The sequence below is a fragment of the Monodelphis domestica genome, chromosome 8, assembly GCF_027887165.1.
Source record: "Monodelphis domestica isolate mMonDom1 chromosome 8, mMonDom1.pri, whole genome shotgun sequence".
Lineage (NCBI taxonomy): Eukaryota > Metazoa > Chordata > Mammalia > Didelphimorphia > Didelphidae > Monodelphis > Monodelphis domestica.
In genome coordinates, this window is record NC_077234.1 from 205,089,109 (window position 1) to 205,098,422 (window position 9,314).

The window sequence follows — 9,314 nt, forward strand, 5'->3', positions numbered from 1 at the left end:
TATCCTGGAAGCTATCTTCATTCATCTTTCTTAGCTTTCCACTTATCTTACCAAACTCTTCTCTGTTTCCTTCTCTGAATCATCTCCCTTTTCTGATTCCTAAATATGAGCACTCCTTAAGGTCCTGTCTTTGTCCTTTTCTCTACTCTTTCCCCTTTTAGAAATCTTAAATACTCCTTTGGTTTCAACTATGGATTCAATCCAAACAGACCCCAGATCTGTATCTCTAGCCCTTCCCATAAAAAAGCTTAAGTTCTTCACCCCCAATTATCTCCTTTGCTAGACCATTCACCTGCATGCCTTGCCAACATATCAAGACAAATATGTCTAAAACAGCCTTTTAGAAGGTGTAGTCTCTCTCAGAGGGGAGAGAAGCCACAAGGTAGGAAGATGGAGACAGGATAGAAGTTTAGAGTCAAATTAGAGATATGAGGTGGTCAGAATGAGTCTTTATTAATTATCAATGAGCCACAGCCAAACTCTGATCAAAGGACTATTCCAAAGGCTTTTACAATACAGGTCAGAGAGATGAATAGAGAAAGATTAAAGATGGAGCTTGGCCAGAGGCCAAGCTCCTGCAAGGACAGCCATCAGGTAGCCTGAAAGAGAAGGAGCGCAGAGAGCAGAGGGCAGAGAGCAGAGAGAGGGAAGGCGGAGCCTGCTGGGCTAGATATAGTTTTTGATATGCAAATATACACAGTACATAGGGATGACCCTCATTGGTCAATGACAAGGCATAGGTGTGGTTTCTCTTAACCAGGTGAGAACAAAGAAACCTGTTTTCCCGCCTAACCTGGGAGAAGCTGGGGTCAAGGGTCAGAGGCCTTCCCAGCCATGAGCAATACTGAGCATGCTCAAGACTGAGCATGTTCTCTTTAAAGGCAATCTGACTGCTACAATTCCCCCTTTTTGTTTTACACACAAATGAATAGTGTAATATCAAAATGTAACAACATTACAGCCTTAACAAATACAAACACTCTGGTGCATAATCATATTCTGATACAGAGATGAAAAACCCACCCTGATTGTACAACTTAGATATACCAATCAAGAGTGAACATCAGCATAAACTGATTCAGTGATCAATCTTAAAAAATTCCAAACTGATCTTTCTATCTGTCTGCATTTCAGGATCTATGCAACAGTCTTAGTAGATATAAAAATGTTAAGAAAATAATTTCCACGCTACTGATCCTGGTCTAATGAGGTAGAATTCTATGGCTCACATGACAGGTGCAATAATAAAGTTGGGGAACAGAGGAGGCCCACAAACACTGCACTCTCTCTGTTCGATTCTTCTGCCCATCTGAGCTGCAGTCTCGGGGCAAAAGCTGTTAACTCTTCGTCATCCTAAGACCAGCAAAGGAATCGGGGTTACGAATGAAAGTCCCTGTCCGGGCAGTACAAGACTCAATCACAGGGTCGGCCAGTCCTGTGACATCCTGTTTGGGGTAACGAAAAATGAAGAGTAACAAAAGAAGAGATGGACACTATATGCAGAAGTTGTCCGTCTTTTCAACAGTTAGCAAAATACTATCTCTGGAGATGAAGGATAAGTCCTTCCTTTCTCTCGTACTGATACTGCATCTTGGGGATCTTTCCGTGCTCACTGCCAGATGCCTGCCACATAGGAAACTGGTTGGTAGCTTGATACCAGGACATTCAGCGACTGAGGGTGTCAGTACGCCACGTCTCTGCATCTCCCAACCTCAAACATCCATTTCATATGGAAAGTGTATAATCGTGGCTGAGGCTGTCTGGTCCATAATGAAAGATTCATTATGATTCCCCTTACATGCAATCAGACATCATTCTCCAGAATGGTCATCTGAAAATTAACAATTGCTGTCATGTTCTCATGTTCAGCGACTGTTGGGTGACTGCAATTATAGAAATCTTTGCACCTTCATAATTCTGGATCAGAGCATTAACAGTACTTTCCTTGTACTTAAAAATTCTGGCAATAATTGTGCAACAGAAAAATCAAAGTTGAATACTTGAAAATGAATCAAAAGTGTTCTCTAAAATGAACATACTGATCTCTATGAGATTCCTCTCCCTTTTCTTTTTGTTTGTGGGTAGGGAGAGATCCTTTCAAAGAAAAACATCCTCTCTGAACAATTCTGGAGGATCATGTTATCACATGTCAAATGATCTTAGAAAATTGATCCTGGGAACCTGATCCCAAAATTAATACAAGATTCTAGACTTTTGGCTCACTGTCTATGTGGTATCTTTGAAACTGAGCCAATGTAAAATATCAGAACTTATATTCCCAATGATTCCTAATTCCTGATCTAAATAGATCAAAATTCGCCTTGTATATGAACATAATTTTGCACCATTACAGGCTTTGAAAAAAGCATTAATACAATAATCACAGTGCAATTTTTAACAAATACCAATATTCCCATACATTTTACATTCTCAATTGTAACTTAAATAACCATGATGGTGATAATGAAGTAATATTTCAAGTTTTGACTGCATATCCCTTATGTCTTCCTTATTTAAATCTCTGCTTGTATAAATAAACCCATCAATATGATAACCAAACCTATACCATTACCACTATTTGCAAAATTCTTTCCACCAAACCAATGTTTGGGTAAATAGAAGCTTAAGTTGTTTTCCATGTAAAAACAATTTCTACAGTTTCTTGTACCTATGGAATTTGACATAGCTTTTTCATTCCTAATTGTCAGTGAATAATATTCAATGTGCTTTTTCTACACGCTTATCTGTGCCTATTGTGTCATGTTTTTAATCCATACTCCAAAACAGTAAAACTTAGATTATACTTTGCCCTTGCTCCATGTTTTTGTGCAATAATAATTTTTTCCACCTAGGAGAGACAATGACTGCGCGTCCACAGAAATTGTCACACCTAGAGTCCTCAGTGTTTTCCTGAGGTCTTACTTCCATATACCAGAACGTCTTCCAGTATATGAAAGGGAAGCCAATAGATCCCGAATCCAGTGGCCATCTGAATTCTGGGATTGTTGGAGGAGAGCAAGACATTTTTCCTATTAAAATATTACCCACAAAGACAGGGTATCAGGAGTAATGATTGACAATGGTATTAACACTTAACTACATCTCTGGTAGTCAGCCCTTAATGTCCATCCTGGTATTGTCAGGAACATAATCTTTGCCTGGATGTCAATGATTTCTTACAATAACTCAGGTTCCTGATTAAAGATTTCCTAGTGTCTTTTCCCTGATCTCTCATCCTTTCTCGAGAGTAACATCAGTGTCATCTGTCCATTAACCTTGTCTGTGCATCATTTCCTGCTTAGCACCTCATTTTTGTTGTCAGAGGTATCAGATCTATGCTATGAATGAAAGTTTTCTATCTCCTACTTCTTTGGAGAATCATACCAAGGTCTATACCCTTGTTGATAACAGCATTTCTTACAATACAAGTGGTAGCTTTACAATGCATACAATCTACATTTCTTTTGACAGTATCATATACAAAATACAGGGTATACATTAGCAGCTAGACAATTTGTAGCTAATTCATCTCAATCCCATAGCAAAGTCTTTGGAGTGTGGGACATATTTGGTGTCTTGTACAGACACAAGTGTGATTTAGTCCTTCTGAGTTAGCATACTTGATGTTGCTCTGGGTACCCCATCTCAATGGATGTCAGCATGACAAGTGTCCATCAGTGGCCTAATAGCAAATGTCTCTAATAGTGTAATGTCATTGTTCTGGAGTGATATTAGTCACCAAAGAAGTGTCCCTCCAGCATGCCTGGATTGTGGCTGGCATGTAGATAGCTGATGCCATCACCTTCCGTCTGCTTCTCTTCCTGGTCTGTATCAGCTGGCATGAAGCATGACGTGGGTGACCAGATGTTTTCATTATCTGTGAACATATAAACAAGACCTCGACCCAACGTTATCATCCCCTTGGGTCCCTTACAGTCTTAATATCTTGATGATATTTAACCCACTTCAGGTATCTCACACAATGTGATCTTTATCATTACATTCAATACTGATTATTACAAAGCTTTAACTTATATTCCTTTTGGGGTGTAGAAGAGATAGATGATTAGTGATACCATATCCACCTCTTTTTTCTTATGAAAGTGGAAATGTCACAGCTAGACAAAATTGACTTCTAGATAAGTCTGATTCTAATAAAGACATGTTGTTGCAAATATAATGTACCCTTTAAGACAATATTCATCATTACATTTTGGATAGCAATACCCTTTTTGTGCTGCAAGTGGACAGCCTTCATTATACTGTCATAACATTCCCAATTATGCCCTTTTGATATTTGATCAAATTTGGCTAACATGGAACAATTCCAATAAAATGATTTCAAGTTATACATTGTACCAGTACCATTCAAAATTTTCAGGCATGTAATAAAGTCAGATCTTTTACCAAATACCCATATATTCCCAGAACAGAATATCTGTTAGTGACTCAATGATACTCTTCTGTAGTCAAATTGTTTCACATACAATTACATGTGTGTGTGGATAGTGTGTTAAACCTGCCTATAGGGCAATCATAGGCTTTACAATCCATGTGCTGCATTTCTGGTGTCCTGTGCCAGACACCTTTGCCATCTGTCCTTCTTCTGGGCAGATTGTCTTGCCATCAGATGCTCTTGATCATCTTCCATGGACTTCATGTATCTGAGAAAATAAAACAGAAAACCTCGACCCCAAATGAAAGCCTCATTGGGTCTTAGAGAGTTAGAAAGTGACAGAACATATATACTTTCAGTTTTTTGAACCTTGGGGCTCATGAATTCCCTTGAGCTCTTTTCACCATAGCTTGCATGTAAGCCATGAGCTATGCATTTCAGCCCTTGCATTGCTGTTAAAAGCCCTGCTATTCCAAGCCGTTTGGAATAGACAGTTGTGCACAGATATTTATGGAATCTGTAATCACTTTGCTTACTTCTTCATTTGAGCTTGAACCCTAAACCAGGAGAGTAAGTATCTCCCATCACTTTTCACAGTTCAACCTTTGTGCCAGGAGCATGCTGAAATGCATCTTTGCTCCAAAATATACATGGATATCCCTCAGGGGTGAAATTAATCCACAACAGTTTGCATTGATAAGCAATATCACCTGCTTGTTCAGGATATAGATGTACAATAGACTTTGCAAAGCAGCATGTATAGATGCTTAAATATTTGCTTTTTCAAACCCATAATCATAAAAATATCATACTATAAATCACTTATGATTTGACCCATGTGTGCTGGGATCTTAATCCCTTGTTTGCCTGCACCCAATTTTTTCTTTTTGAAAAAATTCACATTGTGCAGTTATTAAAATTATAGCATTGTCTTATGCTGTACAGTATGCACAGAATTATCAAACAGTTGCACAGAAGTTGTTATTTGTGAACTACTGCAATTAACTTCATAACTGAAAAGATCTTAATACTGTCACTAAAATCATTACTTTCATCTGCTAATTCTGCAAATCTTCACTGCAGAAATAAATCAAATTATGCCAGTAACCTTTGAATTTGCCTTATTATCATAGGTCTCTTTTCAATATCATGATCAGCTTCAATATCTGCAATTTGAATACATGATAGTAGTGCCTCTTTCAAATCCTTAATAAATCACTGTACTGAGTAACAGATTCCTTGATAACTTTAATAATTAACCACTGGTAAACAGATTGAATCCTCCTAACCATGCTTTTACCCTGCTGAGCATGTGTCTTAATTTTCCATATTAAAAGCTATTCTAGTTATAAATCATTTGCTTTCTGGATACAGGTATAGTAATATGCCCAGTAAAAAGTTTCTGAACTGCATACAGGCTGTTTGAATAAGCTCTGCTCAAGATTCATCCTGTTGCTTTATGTCCTGCTTAGAAAAGTGTTAATAATTCCTCCATGGTTAAAATTAGAAAGTCATAAATTCCTTTAAATCATAGTCCAATTCATGCTTATTATATCTTAGGATTAAATTTTTCTTCTAGCCAAATACAGCGTTTGTAATAAAAAAACTTGGAACCTCAGTTGCTCTGATGCTATCTTCCACGTGGCTCAAGCCATGTGGCCAGTAGAGAAAAAAAATTCAAGCTGCTTCAGATTTAAACCCAAACCTTAAAAGTTTTCTGTTTGCACTTTAATTACCTTGTGATTTATACCAAAATTTCTCTACAGATAAAACATTTCTAGTCCTGATATTCTGTGGCATATAACAAGAGTCAGAGAAAGATATTTTAATTCTCTTTTTTAACTTCCTTTATCAAAAAATATAAGCAGACATTCCTTTATAATTTTGCCTATATCCAACCTAAATTAAAACGATTCAAATTCCCAGATCTCACTTCTCTGTGCTTTTTATCATTTGCAATCACCCAGGTAAAGCCTGCCTTTACCTGGCGGGACCTCAAACAAAAGAGTTCCTAGGACCTTTTTCAAATGCTAAATGAGTGTAGAGGCTTTTTTTTTTTTTTTTTTTAAATCTTCTGCCTTTGGTTACAGGATGGCAATATCTTTTTACAACTTAGGCTGTTCTGAATTTAACCTAATTCAGGACTATTACCTTGATTCATTAATTTTGCTGAGACCTGTGGTTTTATTAGATCCCTTTTTCCAAGTAATTCTGACCCTTTAAGTGCCCTGCTTGAGTCAAAGCAATTACTTCTTGATAAGCCTTTTAAAAGCATCCCAGGAATGTGCCTGTGAAGATTAGCTTCTGGTCTGCTAGCCTTTCCCACTGGGTGAATAGCAGCCTGGCTCTCTGAGCTTTTGTTTTAGGAGGCCAAAAATTTGACTTTGGACTTTCCTGATGAAATCTTAACTCCTGGTTTTTCTTTTCCCAGTTGCTCCTTTCGAAATCCACTATGCTCTAGCAACTGTTTGTTTCAGACTGAGATTTCTCAAGTTCTCAATGGCCCCTAGTGAGGGTTTTGCTAGGTCAAATTTTCTTTTTCCTTCCCCTCCCCCTCAGACCGCTCCTCAGGTGTTTCTTAACCTCCGGAGATCCAGGTCCGGGGATTGTGCTAGCAGGCCCAGGTGGGGGAGGGAAACAGCACTCCCCCCCACAGAGATAGTTTAAGAATCATGCTCTGAGGGACCGTGTGCTTTCCTCATCCTGATATATTTTCCAATACTTCCCTTCCTCCCCCATCAACAACGACATTAAGAGTCGAGCAGGGTTCAGAGGAGTGACCCACCTCGAGCAGAGGAAGACTTACCGTTCTTGGCCAGAGGATCAGCAGAATTCCCCGAACTCCGGCACCCGCCTACTGTTTTCCCTCGGCTGTGTGAAATAAAAGGGTTGAATGCCACGAGAAAGTGCCAGGTGCAGGGTCCCTGTTCACGTTGGGCACCATTTGTAGTCTCTCTCAGAGGGGAGAGAAGCCACAAGGTAGGAAGATGGAGACAGGATAGAAGTTTAGAGTCAAATTAGAGATATGAGGTGGTCAGAATGAGTCTTTATTAATTATCAATGAGCCACAGCCAAACTCTGATCAAAGGACTATTCCAAAGGCTTTTACAATACAGGTCAGAGAGATGAATAGAGAAAGATTAAAGATGGAGCTTGGCCAGAGGCCAAGCTCCTGCAAGGACAGCCATCAGGTAGCCTGAAAGAGAAGGAGCGCAGAGAGCAGAGAGCAGAGGGCAGAGAGGGAGAAGGCGGAGCCTGCTGGGCTAGATATAGTTTTTGATATGCAAATATACACAGTACATAGGGATGACCCTCATTGGTCAATGACAAGGCATAGGTGTGGTTTCTCTTAACCAGGTGAGAACAAAGAAACCTGTTTTCCCGCCTAACCTGGGAGAAGCTGGGGTCAAGGGTCAGAGGCCTTCCCAGCCATGAGCAATACTGAGCATGCTCAAGACTGAGCATGTTCTCTTTAAAGGCAATCTGACTGCTACAGAAGGGGAGGTGATGTCCTCAGGAACCCATGGAGAGGGGGAGAGGAGTAGCCTGGCCCAGTGACCCTCTGGCTTTCTAGTCACAAACTCTGGTGAACTCTGTTCTGGGGCAATGTCATGTGTGTCCACAGAGAGGGCTCTGAGTGTGCCCTCTGACTTGCATGCCACAGATTTTCCACCATGGGTCTAAAACCATACTTATCATTCTTTCCCTAAAAAACAGCTCTTCCTTTTGGCAACATAGAATAATAGAGGGCTTGGAATCAAGAATATATGGATTCAAACCCTACTTCATGACAAAATGTACTCTGGGCCTCAGTTTTTTCATCTGTAAAAAAAGGATTATAGTGCAAGGATCAAATAAGTTAATGTATGAAAGCACTTTGCAAACCTTAAAATGCTACACAAATATTTTCTTTTCTCCTCCCTTTTCTTTCTAGTTGTAGGATCTTAGGCAAGTCACTTAATCTCTCTTTCCCTAAAGTCTAATAATATATATGCACCACAGGACCTTTTAGAGAGGAATTTTTACTTCAAAAGTATAATCACAAATATACAAACATACAACCTCCAATATATGGGAAGCATAACTCCCTCTCCTCTTATATCACTTCAGTTTCTGGTGAGAAGAGGACTAGATTCAAAGTTTAGCTCAGGTCCCATTGAGTAAGCCCCAGTTCCAAATCCCCACACACCCCTTGGCTTGTGCCCTAGGCACCCTGACTTCTTCAAGGCTTCTCTTTGGCTTATTGCACTAGTGAGCCTAAAATCTTAGCTCTAAGGTTGCCATGGCTTAAACTTTCTGGTCATCTGGGAAATCACCTCCCAAGCCTGAAACTGAGGACAAACAACATTAGGAAGAAACACCAACTGACCCATTTGTTAGAGCTGGGACAAATGAGAGGTAAGTAGAGGAAGAGAAGTCTCTCCCTTCTCACTAGTTCATTTCATGACTGAGTGTAGTAGATAGAGAACAAAGTTGAAAAGATGACAGAAAAGAGAACTATGGAACTATAGTCTCATCAATTTTATGGATATAGGCAGCCAATCAAAGGAAGCTGCCCCCCCCCCCAATTAAGGGGCACGGTTAGTTCTAGGTAAGCAGAAATGGTATGCTCAAAGACCCCTTGAGGCCAATTGAGCACAAGCTGTGGGGATACATAAAATGGTTGTGGGGGGAAGAGGGGAGGTCCAATATTTTGGCTGCTAAGTTTCTTCCCAGCTCTGCTTCTCTTTGAGGACACAGGTTCCTCTATGATCCTACACCATAGATTTATGTGATCTAGGACAAAGGTTCCTCTACTAATTACCTAACCCTCTTCTAAAGGTTCCTGCTACTATATGAAGCCGCTGAGTTGATGCTTGGTTCTTCTCTCTTACTTGCCCTTTATATCCATTAAAAACAAAACCAAACAACTAAGGGA

At 39.7% G+C, this 9,314-nt stretch overlaps 1 long non-coding RNA gene across 1 annotated transcript; it reads right to left on the bottom strand.

Annotated features, from left to right (window-relative positions):
* Positions 1 to 434: 434 nt before the first annotated feature.
* On the bottom strand, positions 435 to 7,885 carry LOC130455915 (uncharacterized). Its single transcript, XR_008914191.1, has 2 exons — positions 4,687 to 7,885; positions 435 to 3,898 (listed from the first exon to the last, which is right to left on the bottom strand). It is a non-coding gene; the product is annotated as an uncharacterized LOC130455915 (long non-coding RNA).
* Between the last annotated feature and the right edge of the window lie 1,429 nt (positions 7,886 to 9,314).